At 42.1% G+C, this 15,533-nt stretch overlaps 1 long non-coding RNA gene across 1 annotated transcript in view; it reads right to left on the reverse strand.

The window, feature by feature from the left end:
- Window positions 1-350: 350 nt before the first annotated feature.
- The window catches only part of LOC139705218 (uncharacterized), a 31,988-nt gene continuing 16,805 nt past the window's right edge, over window positions 351-15,533 (reverse strand). Inside the window, exons 2-3 of the long non-coding RNA XR_011707109.1 lie at window positions 2,985-3,110; window positions 351-1,452 (exon numbers count right to left, since the gene is read on the reverse strand). This is a non-coding gene — a long non-coding RNA (uncharacterized lncRNA). The remainder of the gene's footprint in view (window positions 1,453-2,984; window positions 3,111-15,533) is intronic.

A 15,533-nucleotide genomic window follows, 5' to 3' on the forward strand; every position in this document is an offset into this window, starting at 1 on the left:
GCAATATTTGGCATATAGATATTAAGTGGATGTTTGTTAATCATTAAGGCAACTAATAGATTTCAAATTGCAACTAATTCAGTGACTACACTTGTTCTATCCCACTCCTGTATTCAGTGCTAACCACATGTGCCCATTGCAGTAAAGGATGCATACTGAGGGCTTGGAGTGACACCTGGGTCTTGCACTGAGCCCGTCTCTTGGCTACAAGCCAGTTTGAAGAAGGCTGAGCTGTCAGCTTCTCTGCTGATGACTTATTCTTCAACTAGTGACCTCTCTTGGTTTTCATTCTCATCTCTGCAAATTAGGGGGAAGATGACTTGGCCCAGAAATCTCATTATGAAAGAGTCTCCACAGAGGCATCATTTTATTTTTGTAGATATGATAGTCTCTGTACAGTCAACCAGAAAGACAATAAATACATGATGATAAAGATTGTGAGACATTTGCTCATATTTCCTGAGCAAGCATTACGTACAACTAAGAAACAAGAAGCTTTGGTCTCCCTCCCCCAATTACCACCCTCATCCCTAAGTACAAATCAATGCAAGAAGAGGATTCTGAGGCAAGCATGGCTTCGTCTCCTTCATTTGTAATCAGTAAAGGATGAACAGTCACTTTCCTTAAAACTTGCTTGGAAGGCTCAGAATTGAAACCCTTTTCTTCACAGTCCTGGATTTAACAATCTCCTCTAGCTGCCCTATGAAAAGTGTCCTGTGGATCTTCCATCAATGCCACTTCTTATAGCAACCTTCAGAATTACACTTGAGACTCTCAGCTTTCAGCTTCTGTGAAAAGACCTGCTTGAGACCCTCAGGATTATTTTCAGAGTTCCGGGGACAACACAGCAAAGATATTATCACTGCTGGGGGAAAAATTTGTCACTGAGGGTGCCTCTTGTTATTATTTGTACTGTGTCAAATGCTTTCTGGAAGAAGGAGGAATGAACTTGCCTCTACTGTACATAGACATAGGCTTGTCCTCTGGTGGCCTAGACAGGTTTTTTTTCAAGGGATCAGGAATACGGGGTAGCACAAGACAATGGACTGGGGAGGAAATTATTTTCTTTTACCAAAAATGCTATCTTGTAACAACTTCTAGAATGAAGGTCTACTCTGAATTGTTTGATAAAATGAGGATCAAGCCCTCCACCCCGTTGTCTCACTCTGATACCTCCGGCTCTTCAGTTACTCAAGGAACTATGATTAAAGACTCTTCATCTCCAAGATTAGGGTCATGAACCGGAAAGGAATCTCCTCAGTCAGGTTCAGTCACAGGGTTCAATCCATTCACCCAATGACAAGGGTGGTGGTAAGGTCACACCCTTATGGCAAAAGTCATCCTGAGGGAAACATCTCATTTGGAACCCAAAGTGTTCCTTTAGTGTAGTCGGAGTGATTTCCAAACTTTCTGGCTATCCACTCTCTTCTTCCTTTCACTTCATTACACCACCTACAAGACACACGGGCATTATTATTTTTATTAGTAAAATGAACTTAAATAGACTGGTTTGGGAAGTTGAGAATTTCCTGACATCATGAGGGTCTGACTGGGGCAATATGAATGGGAGCTGGAAGTCCTTGAAACAGAGGCTTTGGAGTCAGACCAGGTTTAATCTGATTTCTAGCTGCAAGGCAAGGGATTCAGCCTCTCTGACCTTTCATCTAAAAAATGGGAATGACACCATCTAGCTGGTTAGATCGTTAGTAGCAATAAATGTTATATATATGGCACCCAAGAAATGGTAGGTTTGATCTAATATATTAATAGTAGAGGATGAGCTATCAGAACACACCAGGAGAAGTCAAATAGGTACAGAGACCATACCTGAGGCATCTTCTTTAGTTTGGGTCACACCAAAGGACTAGAATTAACAAGTGCAGGAGAGCAGAGCTAAGCATAACAGACAGGTGAAAAGAAAGGCAGAGAACAAGTCAACAGAAACATTCCAATGAAATTACACCCCTGGACTCCAAAGACAAGGGCTGGGTTTTGAGGCATTAGTCACTATTGAGGATTAATGAGTTACAGAGCATGTGGCTGGGATCCCCTCTCGAGCAGGAATGATGTCTGGCAGAGTTCTGAGTTGACAGAGGAGGAGGACCATGTCCCTTCTGTCTGAACAGTCCTGCTCACACCAGGGAAGCAGATGAACCAAAATACCCTCTCCTGATTCTGGGCAGTGGGTGGAAGGGTGCACAGAAGGCAGGGAATCTTTATGATCCTGGTGCTTGATCTAAATGTAATGATTAACAATCGACAGTGCAGTACTTATGGGAAAGATGGGCTAATCGTAGTGTTAGGCTTTAGAAATCTTTTCAAAATAATGGAGAATCCAAGAACAAAATAGCATGCCTTTGCCATGACACATGTCAAACAGAGAAATCTGTCCAATTCAGAGGCATGAAATATACTTGATTTATAGTTAAAAACCAAGATAGAGTGCATACGTTTTCTAGACCACATACTGAACTAAACCTAATTTTTCCAAGCTTTCAATCAATTCAAACTAATTTTCCTAAGTTTTCAATCAGTTCAAATGGTTTTAAGTATAATAAAATTTAAAGATATATTCACCTAGTAAACCAGGACAGAGTCAATCCCATAAAACTGTGAATTGGATACTAATTGGAATATCAAAGATAGACTTAGGATTAAACTTAAAAAATAGCTTTCAAATTCAATGGCAACTAGACTAAGAATAAAAGGAGTTGGGCAACATGGTGCATACCTGTAATGCCAGCTATTTGGAAGGATAAGGCAAGAGGATCACCAGATTGAGGCCAGCCTAGGCAACTTAGCAAGGCTGTAAGCAACTTAGTGACACCCTGTCTCAAAAAAATTAAAAAAGGATGGGGATGTAGTTCAATGATAGAAAGTTCCAATATGCCATCCCTTGTACCATGAAAAAAAAAAAATAAATGAAGAACTCTTAGCCATTGATGATGATGTGATAATGATGATGGTGATGATTCTATACTTACTTCCTGGTAGCAACACTGATCTGCCCACAGGGGGCTGGTGCTGGGCTTACCCCTGCAGTGGTCTGAATGCCTTCCAACTGGAAAATCTGCCTTCTGGCTGATATGGCACTTGAGAAACGCATTGCACTGGAGATCCCAGAGGAGAATAAGGCCCCACAGAGGAAAAGAGAAGACAGCCAGTTAACTTTTCAATTCATCGATTATTAAATGATATTATTAGAATATTAACCAGAGATTATGCCAGTTTGTGTGTATGTGTGTGTAATCGGTATATAGGCATTATTACTTGCGCACATCTTTAATAATGCAAGTAATTAACAACTTACTTTTTGCTGGAATATATTCTTTAGATTCTGAGAACCCTTAGAGAAAAATAAGACTGTGAACACCTTCCACCAGCTGGACCCACTCAGAGAAGTCACACTTCCAGATGTCATGGAAATTGGGACTTAGGGATGCCTCTACGTGGAAGAAGAGGGAGGTCTGGTAAGTGGAGAGGTGGGTAGATGGACACCTAGAACAGTAATTTGGCAGATATTCCTGAAGGTGAGGTGCTGGCAGAAGGAAACAAAGGGTATAATTCCATGCAGCCAGGAGTTTGGTGATGGTAGGGATTTGCAGATTTTGAGACAAACCAAGTCGACTTGGCCACAAGACCTCCATTTTCTATACGATTTACTCATTTGAGAAACATGGGATCTCCTGACATCATGAGAAATAAACCTAGTGATCCTTGAGAGAACACATTGCTGATTTAGAAGTTGAAAAAAGAAAGAACTGTGCCATTCCTGGCTGCTTCTCCTTCCGCATTCTGGAATGGGTTCCCTTCTCCCCTGAGTAAGTCCCCAAGCCTGTCCTGCTGGCTCTGCAGCCTGGGCAGTTCCAGACTGGCTCCTCCCAGGGCCCAAGCAGGTCCACTCAGGTCTAAGAAGAAGGGTGAGTTTCTACAGGCACAATATCCTCCAAGTTTGTGCTCCAGCAGCACTGTCTGAATGTGGCCGCCATGCATACTGCACATTTAAAGCATCAGTCTGCTTGGGAACCGTTCTTTCTATTCCTCCTTGTTAGCCCAGCTCCACATTGAAGAGTTTAACTTGGACTCCATTTCTCTTCCTCTTGTCCTACTTTCCTCTGTGGCTGAGAGAGGTTTTTCCATTTCATTTTGCAGACATGTAAGGCATCTCATTCCCCCCCTCTTCTCCCACCACACTCGTCCACACATCTGGAAGAGCAATGTTCACATCTGGAGACCATTCTCATCTGGAAGATTTCTTTCAACATTCTTTTCTTTGAAACTCAATCCATGTACCCTCTCGTTCAAAAAGGCCTCTGAACTACTGGAATAATTTGCAGAGGCTCAGGAAAAAGTCCCTAGTTTCAGCCCTACGTGGTGGAATTTGTGACTCAAACCAAACCAAACATTATGTTTCTGATTGCCTTTTAAAAAAAATAATTACTTTTTTGAGCTTTGTGTTTTAAAGGACTGAAAGTTCTAGCTCAGGTCACACACAAAAGGAAGCAAGAGGTGATGTTCAATAATCACAAGGGTGAGTCCAGTTATTAGGTCTGTGACCTTGAACAAGATAAGTCATTTCCAGGATTCATAATCCCTGCTTTATTACCCCTCAGGAGTATGTGCAAATAAGGTGAGATAGTGTATCTGAACAAGTCTTGTGTCAAAACTGCAAAAGGAGGAATGGGGGAAAAGGGGAAGAGGCTGATGTTAGGCTAAGCCTGTCTTTGCATTTGCATTACACACACACACACACACACACACACACACGCACAGAAAGAGAGAGAGAGAGAGAGAGAGAGAAAAAATCCATGAAAGACCCTAAGGCTATAGCTTCATGATGCATCTCTGAAAAGGAGAAATGCAAGTCTGTGGAATACAGGATACCACTGATGGCCACATACTTTCATTTCAACCAAGTGAACAGCAGGGTATTTGATCAGTGGTTCTTAAATGTAATGTACATACAAACATCTGGCCATTCCATCAAAATGCAGATTTTGGTTCCATGATCTGGGATGGGGCAGGGGTCTGCACTTCTAACAAGCTCCCAGAGGGGGCCCATGCCACTACTCCCACTCATATCTGAGTAACTTGATACTAGTTACAACTCAAAACTTCCAACCTCTGCTAACAAGTAAACTTGTCATTCTACAGTGTCAAGTCTAAGTTCTCCAGCACGGCCAGTGGAAGGGTGAGGCATGGAGGGAAATGACATTCACATTCCTGAAATGCACAAAGACCGATTCAGCTCCACTTTTACCCTGTTCTGCCGGAAGGCAGGAACCACACAGCCTCTTGGGTGTGAAGGGAAAATTAACTGCCCTACTTCACCCCATTCCCTGCCCTCAAGTATTTCCCCTCCTGAGTCAGGTTTACACCTAGAGGAGAGAATGCCACGGCTGTGGATGCCTGCCTTTGACCTTCAGCAAGTTGCCCAACACCCAGCCAGGCTGCCGGAGAGGGGAAAAGGGCGGCTTTGGCAGCTAGGCACCCCCAGCCAGCTTTGCTTGCCCCTGAGCTAGGTTGCCTGGCAACTGGAGGGCAGGAGAAAGGGAGAGTGGAAGTGGGGAAGAAGGAAGAGAGGACATAGTGATGACAGGAGAGACAGAGCTGAGGCTCCTCCTCACTCAAGCACACGCCCAGTGGGGTGAATGCTGTAAGTCTCAAAGGGAGGGTGCCAGTGGGTGTGAACCTAGAAAGCAGGAGGCCAGAAGTGTAAAAGCATTCATTTTTTCCATTTTTTTATTTTAAAAATGCTAATAACAAAAGGAGGAGAAAAGAATTCCTACTTCTTAGATGAGTTGGCAAGGCAAGAGGAAAATACTAAAAAACTACTTATAAAAACCAATGGAAGGGTGTGGAGGGGTTAGAGAGGGATTGGTAAAAATCTTGTGCTAAAGACGAAGGCATGTCTTTAAAAGTGGCAAATTATAGGAAAGTCTACAAGTTGGAATAAGATGCAGCCCCCGTGGGAGTCTTGTAGTAGTTCCATGTGGCCTACCCACTGCTATCTGCCTGCTGTCCCACGAAGTTCTCCCTGAGCAGGTGTCACTGTGGCCAACAAGAGCCCTGGTCAGAGGACCACCATCCAGGCAGGCAGCTAAAGAGTGGGATGAGTTCTACTCCAGGTGCAGTCATGGAGCATCATTTTCTACACAGGTACCTGTGTAACTGCCTCTGACCTGGCCCTCCTACTTCCTACCATCTCCACACTCCAAACCCTGTTCCACATTGCCCTGCCATAAGGATAGTCCTCTGAAACACAGATGGCATTTTGCTGCTCAAAACTTTTCATAGCTCCCCACCACCAACAAAGGGAATTTCATGCTCCTTAGTGTGGCATTCAATGCTTCCCACACTCTTACCCTCACCTATGTTTCCAGAATCATCTCCAGTTACTCCTACCTGTCCCCACCCACCACCCCACAGTCTAGTCATGAAACTGCACTTTTCCAAACCAAGCCACAAATTAGCTCTTTTATTCCTTTGCACATTGCTATAATTCCAATTTGACTTCCAAATAAGCCCTATTCACCCTTTTTTAAATATACAAATTAAAAGTTTTTAAAGGTAATACAAACACATGATTTAATTTTTAAATTTCAGGTAATTAAAAATGCAAAGCAAAGACCAGGCATGGTGGCACATACTTATAATCCCAGAGGCTTGGGAGGCTGAGACAGAAGGATTGCAGTTCAAAGTCAGCCTCAGCAACTTAGAGAAGCCCTGAGCAACTCAGTGAGAACCTGATTCTAAATAAAATACAAAATAGGGCTGGGGGTGTGTCTCAGTGGTTGAGTGCCCCTGAGTTCAATTCCCAGTACCCTCCCAAATATATATATTTTGTAAAAATATATTTTATAAATACATCTATATTTTTAAAGGGATAGGGATGTGGCTTAGTGGTTAAGTGCCCCTGAGTTCAATCCCTGGTTTAAAAAAAAAAATGCAAAGCAACAATATTTTGCCTGTCTTTTCCTTTCTCTTTCCCTGTATCCACCCCTTCTACCAAATCATTATCCCACTTTTTCTGAATTTTCTCTCCCAGTGGTTACCTTCATTTCTCTAGAAACTATATCTTGACTTCTATACAACTATTTCTTAACTTAGCAATTTACATCTTTTGCATTCTGACTCCAATTTTTAAAGTGATTATTTAGTACACATGGAACACACCACTATTTTTATTTTCCTAGTGGAAAGCTTTGATGACTATAAGATAGGTTACCAGGAGAAATACCGTGTGTTTAGAGGTTAAAAACTCTCACTCTGAAGCCAGTAGATCCAGATCGTTGACTTACTACAGTCAGTCCTCAACATCCAAGAGTTCCACAACCATGACTTTAAATATTTATTTATTTATTTATTTTTAGTTTTCGGCGGACACAACATCTTTGTTTGTATGTGGTGCTGAGGATCGAACCCGGGCCGCACGCATGCCAGGCGAGCGCGCTACCGCTTGAGCCACATCCCCAGCCCCCACAACCATGACTTTAATCTACCAAGGATGGAAAATTTCTGGGAGAGAACTGCATCTATACTGAACGTGTACATACTGTTTTTTGTTATCATTCCCTAAACAATATAGTACAACTATCATTACACATCATTTGCATTGTATTAGGTATTATAATTATAGGAATTAACCATGAGTATACAGAGAGATGTGATAGGTTATATGAAAATACTATACCACTTTATATATGGAACTTGAACATCCTTAGATTTTAGTATCTTAGGGTGTTCCTGGGACCAACCCCTATGGAGCTTGAGGGACGACTATACTCACCACCTCTGTAATTTTTTCTGTGAGGAGAAAAGATGTGGGAAGGAATTACAAAGAAACATTGAAGGAGAATTTCCCAGAGAGGAAGGATACAGAATTCACAGTCAATTTAACTAATACTTCTGTGCCTATGATGTTTTCAAAAATGTCTAAGGACATAATTAGTGTTTCCTTCATCTGTAAAATCTGTACTGGTCTCTCTCTAGACCTGCAGCAAAACTGTCACCGTGTTTTTCCCTTCACTACTATGCTGGGTTGGATGTGCTACTTCCAGAATCCACATTCCTCTGACTTGCTTTAGTCCCTCATTTTGTAGGAGTGCCTTACCAAGTGACGGGCATGGTGGCATATGTCTGTCATCCCAGCCACTAGGGAGGCTGAGACGGAAAGATCCCAAGTTCAAGGCCAGCCTCAGCAACTTGACAAGGCCCTAAGCAACTTAGTGAGAGCCTGTCTCAAAATAAAAAATAAAAAGGGCTGGGGATGTAGCTCAGTGAACTCAGCACCCCTGAGTTCACTCCCCAGTACCTCCCACCTAAAAAAGGCATGGAGAATTAAACCTGACTCCATGTCTGTCTCAAAATGTCCTTTTTTCCACTTTTAAAATTTACAGATATTTTCTGAAAATAGAATTCTAGTTGAAAAATTATTTTCCTTTTATGTTAAAGTAGTTAAAACTACCTTCTAACAACCTCTAGCTGCTAGACATCTTTGATGTCCATTTATTTGTAGATTGGCTTTATTTTCCTCCATCTCCTTCTCTCTCTGAAAACATTTAAGATCTTTTTATTACTGGTGTCCTGAATTGAACAATATTGCATTTATCAACTTTTATTCATTATTACTGAGTACTAGTATTATTAAAAGGTGAATACTTCTAAATTCTGTATCCTTCAACTCTGGGAAATTAATTATCCTGCAATGTTTCTTTGTAATTCCTTCACACATCTTTTCTCCTCAGTCTCTGTGGCTCTCCTGTTAGATGTTGAGTCCCTGGGATAACGCATATATTACCTTTTCTGTTCATTGTTTCACTGTTTTATTTTTTCTCTATTTTAGCCTCCAAAATTGTAATTAATATTATTCATAGCATCCTCTTCTTCTTTTTATTTCTTTTGTTTTAATTGAAAAATGAAAATTGCACATTTTTATCATGTGAAACATGATGTTTTAAAATATGTGTACAATGTGGAGTGGCTAAATCAAGCTGGTTAGCATATATATTACTGCACATACATTTTGTGTGTGGTGAAAACACTTAAAATCTACCTTCTTAGCAGTTTTCAAGTACAGGATACATTGTTTTTAATCATATCTACCATTATATATAACAGATCAGCACCTTCCTTTTATTGAAGTGATATTTTCATGTATGTTTCTGAGGATACATGAGACTTTCAAGCTCCTGTGTACCCCGGATCACAGCTTGCTTTCCCATGCAGTCATTTCTCTACTTTCTAATCTTTCACATATGCTAACTTCCTCAAATCCCTCCTGAACAGGGTGCAGTGGTGAATGCCTATAATCCCAGAAGCTCTAAAGGCTGAGGCAGGGGGATCTCGAGTTCAAAGCCAGCCTCAGCAACTTAGACGCTAAGCAAATCAGTGAGTGAGACTCTGTCTCTAAATAAAACATTTTTTAAGGGCTGGGGATGTGGCTCAGTAGTTATACACCTCTGAGTTCAATCCCCAGTACCTCCCGGCAAAAGAAAATCCAAGCCGATAGGTGGCATTGACAAAGCGGACTGTGAACTTGGAGTTCAACGCAGTCCCTGTTCATCGTGGGAAGTGAGAATGAGCCCGGATGTGGCCTCAGCTCCTGCAGGATAAGCAGGCTCTATAGTGTTTTTAGAGAAGGGCAACCCTTCCAGGACTGCAGGGGAGAAGTGGGGAGCTGTCTTAGATGAACTATCTTAGCCAAGAATAAGGGCCTGTCTCATTCTCTCTATCAAACAGAGTTTTCGAGACCTCTAAATCTGAGTTCTCAAATAGTCTTCAAATTTAGAGTTCTGAAACTTCCAGGGTTCAGTAAGAAAAAATAGGCTCTTGACAGCAGCTCCACGGTGTGTATCCTTCACCATGTTCCTTTCACCCTGCGAGCCACATACCACATGGCCACGTGGCCTCTGGACACCCTCCCCACATTCTTTTAACTGTTGGAAATTCATACCAGTTTTTACTCCTTTGATGTCATGACAAAAAGGTTCAGACGGCAAAGAAAATAAATGCATGTGTCAAGAAACCAAAACAAAAATGACAAGTCTAAAAGTTTCCAGAGAGAAGGTACAGAGCTCCTGGAATGAAACAGGAATCCTTAATATCAACTCTGGATGCTAGGCAATATAATAATTTTTTTCAGTGCTGAAAAGCAAAACTCCAGCTTAGATCTTAACTTCAATGAAACTATATTTAAATCAGGGGGAAAATTAATGGTATCTCAGGCATATGTAAACCCACCATTAATAGTCTAGCTCCAGTAAGAAGATAAATAAATACAAGGCAACACCATGAAACTTGTGTTAATTAAAAGAGTTTTTATAAAATCATATAGATTTTAATTTTTTTAAAAAATGAAAGTTCAGTTAATGGGGTAGAGAAGTAGAAGATGATTCATGAGCTGTCCAATTGGAGTCCCAGAAAAAGACAACAAATTGACAAAGGACAATATACTTAAAGAAATAAATATTATTTCTCAGAATTAAATAAAATAAAAGCATTCAATTGAAAAGACTTATGGAGTGTTATATGACACAAGGAGAAGGTCCTGTACTTTGAACATTATATTTATAAAGTGCCTCAATTTATAAAGTACTGGCAGAAGAAGAAATCAAAAACTGCATAAATAAATATTATAGAAATTAAACAACAATCACTTTATGAGGCTAATAAATATAACTTTGATTCTAAAACTGGGTAAGAACAATATTAGGGGGCTGTGGTTGTGTCTCAGCAGTAAAGCATTCACCTAGCCTGTATGAGGCCCTGGTTTCCATCCTCAGCACCACATAAAAATAAATAAAATAAAGGTATTGTGTCCAACTACAACTAAAAAATATTTTAAAAAGAATAATATTAGAAAAAAATTGTATTGTCTACGTATATAGGTAATTATATGTTTAACATATATAAGAAACTCCTAAATATCAAAATAAAGATTGGAAACCAAAGAAAAATGAGTGAAACATGTAACACACAATTTTGAGAATAAACACCAAGCACAAGAAGTGAAATCAGAAAAAATTAAAATGTAAAATCAGTGATATATTGGTTTATATCCAGTATATCCATACCCAGTATACAAAGATTGGAAAAGCAGGTAATACTAAGTACTGGAGAAGATTCATGGAAATAGACTCACCCACGCATTGCTTCAGTGATAGTAAATTTGCACTGCCATTCTGGAAAGCAATCAGGCAGTATTCAGAAAAGTTACTTATTCATATTCCCTGTAGCCCTGCAAATCCCCTGTCCAGAGCAGCTTCACCTGGATCCACACACAGGAATGCTCTTATCCCATCATTAGTGTGCCATATGCATCAGGGTTGGATGAGGTCAGGAGAGGGGGACAAAGGGTAATGGCAGTGAAGATCAGGGCTGAGGGCAAATAACCAAAATAAAACCAGACATGACCTTGCATAGCCTTCTAAGGACAGTATGCCACAAACTGAGAGATATGTTCAACTCGTCTGTGCATTTCCATTCCACAAAAGTCACTACACACAGTCATTTACTTACAACCTAGTATCCTATCCTGGGTCAATGGTGGAGGCAGAAAAATGAACGGGCAACTTCTGCCTGGCTACTTTACTTGCTTTGCCCCAACAGGTAAGCTGTGGAGTGGGACACCTTCCACAGTGTCCCTCCCACTCCTCTCCATTCACCTGGCCTGATGGGGAAAAAGGAAGCCTTGCACTCTATAAACATACCATTTCCTAGCCCTCAGTCCTCTCCAGACTTAGTTTATGCTAGAATTGTGAGCCCATATCCCACCCAGCATCATTTCCTTACACAGAGCTCTCTGAGGAGCAGGTTCCTCAACCCCTACTTATCCTTGTCAGCTTCACCCCAGAGCCAGACTGGATCCCTGTCTGCATGTCACCAACACTCACTGGAGCAAAGCTGCAGTGATCTTATGGACCTCTGATCCAAGCAGGGAGGGTGTGCTAAGGAACCAGGTGGAAGCAAGATCCTGGGTTTCCTGGGGAAAAGAAATTATTTTAGCAGCAATAACATCTGACCCTCCTAGGTAATCAAACTGAGCAATTGGACAAAGAAACCTTGCCTCCCAGAGATAAGGTCCGGAAATGGTGACTTAAGTGATGTAGTAACGCAGAAAAAGCAGAGCAAAGGTGAACTCTAAGAGCAGGTGCAATCACAAGAGGCAGATTTTTTTTTAAAAAAAAAAAAAGGAACATCCTATCAGTGCATTCTTTTCCTTGAATGTGCCCGAACTAGACATAATTTAGGACCAAGTCATTCATTTTTCTATTTTCCCTAGATTCTTAGTACAGAGATCCTAATTTTCCTGGTTTCTCAACTCAAGTTCAGACACACCGCACTGTCTGGGGAATGGGGACACTCAATCATGGACTACTCAAGACACTACAAAATGTCCCTAAGGGCTTTCCAGCTTCCTTGTCCTCACCTACCAAACTGCTGGTCAATCCACAGTAGCTGTTGAGCTTACACTGAGGGCAGAGCAGTGTGGTGCTTCAACCCCCACCCCCCCAAAAAAAAAGACAGAAATAAAAGTTAAGTGATAACCACTAGCTGGGATGGTGGTGTATGCCTGTAATCTCAGCAATTTGAGAGCTAAGGCAGGAGGATCACAAATTCAAGGATAGGCTTGGTCACTTTGCAAGACCCTTTCTCAAAATTTTAAAAGGGTGGGGGCAGAGGTTGGAAGGCAAGGGTAAAGCACCCCTGTGTTCTATCAGTTCCTTAAAACAAGGAAGAAGGACATTTATTATCCCTGGGACTTTTTTTTTTTTTTTTGCACATTCCTTTTTTAACTCCATCATGACCCAAGAGTTAAAGTCCCAGTTTCTCTGGTTTCTAAAGAAGTAACAGAGCCTCTCAGAGGTTGAGGAACGTACCTCATGTAATAGCTAGTGAGCGACAGAACCAGACTTCTCACTCCAAGCCCACAGCTCCTTTCATGACACCTTAGTTACATTAAAGAGAATCCATCCCACCAAGAAATACAGAGCCCTGCTCCCTGAAATATGCTCAAAGGACTTTCAAAATAGCTTGTTCCTAAGAACAAGCGCACAAGAAAAAATGAGCTGAGGGTTCTCGCCTCTTCTATGAAAAGAAGGCGTTCAACAGAGAAAGATCCCTAAAGGAAATACTTTCAAAATCCAGTTTGAAAGAACAGAAGGCTGTCGATTGGCAGCGAAGAGGAATAAAGTCAGAATTAGCATCTTCTCTCCAGGTTCCTTAGACATTCCTACCACCATGGAACGAAGTTTCCACTCTGTCTACCAGAGAGGAATCATGCTGAAACGTGGCAGGGTGGATTCAGGTTAGACAGCGCAAAAAAAAAAAAATGTTTCTTGTGATGAGGAGGTTCAATTCCAAACAATTTCATTAAAGGAAGTAGTAAAATGTAGATTTTTTTTCCCCCTCCTCGGATGTTTTTGGCTTACTTCAGACAGAGTCAGGAGATGGAACACAGGAGCTTCGGAAATGACATCTGAAAATGGCATTTCTGTGATTATCTGATAACTTTATTATGCTCACATAAAAAAGGGTCAGGGCCGTCCATATAACAACAAACCATCACCCAACCTGCAAAGTCATTTCTCACCTGGCCTCCCCAGTTCCCATACTCCGACAAGCAGGAACCAGAAAGGGCCTGAGTCACCAGGCCATGTGACTGAAAGTGCACATGGGGCCTCTCTCCACACTTGGCACGGCCACACGAAACTGACATCGCTGTGCCGGGCAGGCTGAGGAGCACTAAGCCCTTGCAGGCTTGTGTCAGGGGACATCCCAGAGCGGCTGTCCAGCCGTGCAAGCTGGAAGAAAATTTATAAGTGGAAATGGTTCATCCCAAGGGATGATGGCCTGCCTGTCAGACCATTTCAGTCGGCCATGTAAGTTACTGCCGTCCACATCTGGGTCCAGGATTGCCACACCCTGCTTTAGCCGCTTTCGCTGTTTTCCACTGGGGAGGATATTGGCAATGGCTCCTTCCTCTGGCTGCTGTTCAGGTGTAGGTTAATCAGAAGATTAGTTGGATAGTTGATTAGCTGGTTAGTAAAATAGTTAGTTGGTGAATCGGCTAGTTGATTATCAGCTAGGCACGTTAGTTAGCTAGCCGGAAGAAAATAATGCTCTTTTATTGACCCATTGATGGCATCACCACCCAAGTGGGAAAGCAGAAAAGTTCTTGAACAAGACGTTCCTGGGAAGAAACTTTTCTCTTCCTGCTCTAATGACTTCCATTTCCTAAGAATCACAGACTCAGAGACGTTTTAGTCAATCACAACTCAGAAACCATCTAGTCATTTTCCAGGAAAGGAAACCTGAGGCCAGAGAGATGACATGACGTGTCCAGGGTCATACATCTGGTCAGTGCCCTTCACCTGGGAGTGGACCTGCAACATCCAAAGTGAAGGAGGAAGAAGTAGATGGTATTCCTTTTGTTCTAGTCATATTAGCTTAAGATTGGCAAGAATAGAGTTAGGGATGCAGCCCAGTGGCAGAGACCTTGCCTAGAATGTACAACATTGTGGGTGTAAACTCGTATTGGGAGGGGGGGGAGGCAAGCACAGTTTTAGACACTCTTCTTCCTGTCCATATCCCAGCCCTCACCATCAGTACCAAACATGCATAATTTGCCTGCCCTGCTTTTATTTCCATGAGAAGATTTTTAGTTTATAGGCACCATCCGTTCCTTCTAGCAGAAACAGGATTGCTTCCTGACCTGCAGAAGGAGGTGGCTCCCCTTGGCAAGCTCAGGCTGATGGCAAATACAGGCTTCTTGCCATCCAGGTATTTTTCCATTCTCATCTCCCAAATCCCAGAGCCCATCTTCTCACCACCAAAATAGATCAATCAGGTGTAGATACCTCCTCACCATCAAAACAGACCAGACAGGTGGAGACAATGTGAAATGGTTGAAAAGCACCTGACCTTCAAATCAAAGACCTAAGTGTGTCTTGCATGGTCTCACTCAAGACATTTATTAATTGGCAGCTTTAAACGACAATGCTGTGGTGTGGTGAGAATGAAATGAGATCATATTTTGGGAAAACCCTTTTGAGATTACTATGGGAGCAAATGATGGGATTTTCATTACCAGCTTCAAGTGCCTCAGGCTCCACCATGAAAAACAGTTCAACACCCACAGGAAGGGTGCCAGCAGCTGGGCTGGGCCAGAGGCGGGACTGGAGATTGGACCCAGGTTTCCTCCACCTGTGTATACAGGAAAGCACCTCTTCCCACAGCCCTCAGAGGGGCACAGCTTGGGGAGGTCATGGCTGGTTAGTAAAATAGTTAGTTGGTGAATCTGGCACAGTCCCAGAATGCTGCTGCTCTGCATCTGAAGTTGATTTTTTTTCTTCCTTCCTCTTTTTCTTGGTTCTTGCAGCTTCTGGAGAATTACTAATGGCCTGGCAAACAGGCAGATGGTTCCAGGGCAACAGCTCATTCCTTCTCCCACTCTGAGCTTGTGGCAAGTGGAGAATGCTGGGACACAGATGCCTCTGCTGCCTTACTCTACTTCCTTCCCGCACTCTATT

Source organism: Marmota flaviventris, chromosome 3 (assembly GCF_047511675.1).
Source record: "Marmota flaviventris isolate mMarFla1 chromosome 3, mMarFla1.hap1, whole genome shotgun sequence".
In the NCBI taxonomy this organism is placed as follows: Eukaryota; Metazoa; Chordata; class Mammalia; order Rodentia; family Sciuridae; genus Marmota; species Marmota flaviventris.